Here is a 3189-nt window from a genome sequence, read left to right as displayed (position 1 = left end):
TGGGCCTCGATTTTCCACTGCCGGTCACATATGACAATGGCTGGATGAAGTTAGACTCAACTTACTTACCCAACCAACTCACCCAACATGACTCACTGTTCTCTCACTATTCACCTGCCTCTTTCCTCACATCTCTGACTCGTCTGGGTTTCTGTTCCTTACATGTATTCTGGAGTCTTATTCTTACCATTTAATCTTTAGTCTCCAACTATGCAAATTGATTTTCTTTCTTACGATCAATAGTTCTGTTTTTCTTTGAATAGTTATGTGGTTTCTTACTTTGAATAGTTCTATTTGTTTCTCACTTTGAATTGCCTTCTCACTGCCCTCACATGTATTAGCTGCCTTCAACTGTTGGCTGTTTTCACCTAAACTGACTGCTTTCACCTATATTGACTTCTTTCACCTATATTGACTACCTTCGCCGTTTCACTGATAATGCTATTACTTCACTTTCTTCCCAAATATGATACTGAATATTATATTATACTTCAACCCTTCTACTAACCTTATCTCTAATTCTATTCCTCTTATCTCTACCTATTTCTAACTTCTTCCTTTATTACTTTAATTAAAATTAATATATGACGATGAATCGCGAAGATTAATATTCTGAGCAGACAATTGCTCGTTGAATAGCGGGGATTAAGACGAGGGGCTGGCACCTCAGGGAACGAGAGAGAGAGAGAGAGAGAGAGAGAGAGAGAGAGAGAGAGAGAGAGAGAGAGAGAGAGAGAGAGAGAGAGAGAGAGAGAGAGAGAGAGAGAGAGAGAGAGAGAGAGAGAGAGAGAGAGAATACATCCACCCAAGGTGAAGGCCAGATTATCAATGATGCTATCCAGTTGAGTGAAAACATTGATGGAGACTGGAGTTGAGTGTGTACATCAATCTCACTGCTACTCACGGTGATAAACTCTACCACCAAGTGTAATACACGAAACGTGTAACCAATGTTTTGCAAAGCGCATAGAAAAAGTCTTGCTGCAACCGCGCCTAATGTTAGAGAACGAACAAGTCAGGAAGAGTTCATATAGTGCTAGTTAGAGTGTCTTTTGGATGGCAAGTTTGTCACAGTAACAAGCTCAGACAGTACACACAAATATGTTACTTGTAAAGTTTGGGTATACCACACTGTAGACTTCTTGTATGTATACCCCACTGTAGGCGTCCTGTATGTATACCACACTGTACGACCCCTTCTCCATCAGTCTCTCCTTCCCAACCATAACCCCCAAATCCCCCAACTATACACCGCCCCATGTAACTCCCCCCCCACACACACACATCTCTCTCCCATCACCCCAATGAGCTGAGGAATGTTTGCGTCCTCAGACCTTCACTTGGGCGCAGTGTGGTGGCGTGTCCTTCAGGGACGCCCTCTGGATCTTCTTGGAGGAGAGGCCAGGATCTCCTCTCAATCGCTTCCTTGTGTGCTTGTGTATCCCTAGTGATCGACCTGCTTCCCACTCGTCAAGCCTTCGCCCTAGTTCCTTCTTCTGCATGTGCTAGCTTTATCCCCGCCACATGGATATCCCTGCCACATGGATATCCCTGCCACATGGATATCCCTGTCACATGGATATCCGTGCCACATGGATATCCCTGCCACATGGACGTTGAACATCTTCTCATGTTCAACGTCCTGGGTCTTTCACCAGTACAACGGCACATATTACTTCAGTTTATGTCATTACAACTGCATTTTCTTTGCAGTGCCCAACCACTTGGGCTGCAGCGACGGTCTCGCTTCATGCAGGTCGGCGTTCAATCCCCGACCGCCCAAGTGGTTGGGCACCATTCCCTGCCCCCCGTCCCATCCCAAATCCTTATCCTGACCCCTTCCCAGTGCTATATAGTCGCAATGGCTTGGTGTTTTCTCCCTTATAGTTCCCTTCCCCCGCCCCCATCCTTCGTGTCAGTGTTCCTGTGGATATGAAACATTATGACAACACGCTCGCTAGTGTTGAACATTCTGCAGGTATGATCACTTGTCCAGAGCAAACACGGGTCATTTTAGTGCAATTTAAAAGTTTAACAGTTTCTTCAAGAACTTGCAGATGAGCGTGGTTCATATCAGCGTGTCTGGTAGCTGCCCAGACCTTCCAAGTGGCTGTACACGCTAACTATAGCGTCCTTGTGCGTCTAACTTGGTCCACCTATAACCGTCCACGTCCTCCCACGTTCATCCACGTCCTTCGATGTTCTCCCACGTCCGTCTAAGTCCGTCCACGTCCTTCTATGTCCTCCCACGTCCGTCCAAGTCCGTCCACGTCCTTCTATGTCATCCCACGTCCGTCCACGTCCTTCTATGTCCTCCCACGTCCTTCTATGTCCTCCCACGTCCTTCCAAGTCCGTCCACGTCCTTCTATGTCCTCCTACGCCCTTCCAAGTCCGTCCACGTCCTTCTATGTCCTTCCACGTCCTTCCAAGTCCGTCCACGTCCTTCCAAGTCCGTCCACGTCCTTCTATGTCCTCCCACGTTCTTCCAAGTCCATCCACGTCCTTCTATGTCCTCCCACGTCCTTCCAAGTCCGTCCACGTCCTTCTATGTCCTTCCACGTCATTCCAAGTCCATCCACGTCCTTCTATGTTCTTCCAAGTCCGTCCACGTCCTTCCAGGTCCTCCCACGTGCACCTCACGTCATTATGCTCCCTGGGCCGTGATCTGGCCTCCACATCCTAACACTGACATATTGCTGCTATTCGCCTAGACGCGGCCGTAATTAGATTTGTCTTAACTTTAGAGACAATTTTCCGAAAACTTGAAAATGCGGCGTCGGATCTGCATACGAAAACCCGCACCTCCGAGACCTTTTTGTGTCCCTACATGAGCCGGGGGCCGGGGGGAGACGGGTACTGGAGAGGAGGAGATGGATGACAACGTACACACTCTTGGAAACACTCTTAGTATGGTTACACACACACGAGGGATAGTTGGAAAGCCATGGCTCAGGAGCTGAAGCTCAACCACTGCAAACTCATCTGAGAACTCGCGTGTTCTTCACCCTAGGTCTTCCGCACGTAGCCACATCTGGCATGGGGCCTGGTGGCTGAGAGGACAGCGCTCGGGATTCGTAATCGTAGGGTCCCCAGCGGAGGCGGAAACAAATGGGCACAGTTTCTTTCACCCTGATGCGCCTGTTCACCTAGAAGTAAATAGATACCTGGGAGTTAGACAGCTCCTACGA

Source organism: Procambarus clarkii, chromosome 9 (assembly GCF_040958095.1).
Source record: "Procambarus clarkii isolate CNS0578487 chromosome 9, FALCON_Pclarkii_2.0, whole genome shotgun sequence".
In the NCBI taxonomy this organism is placed as follows: Eukaryota; Metazoa; Arthropoda; class Malacostraca; order Decapoda; family Cambaridae; genus Procambarus; species Procambarus clarkii.
Note: the sequence above shows the minus strand (reverse complement) of the source record.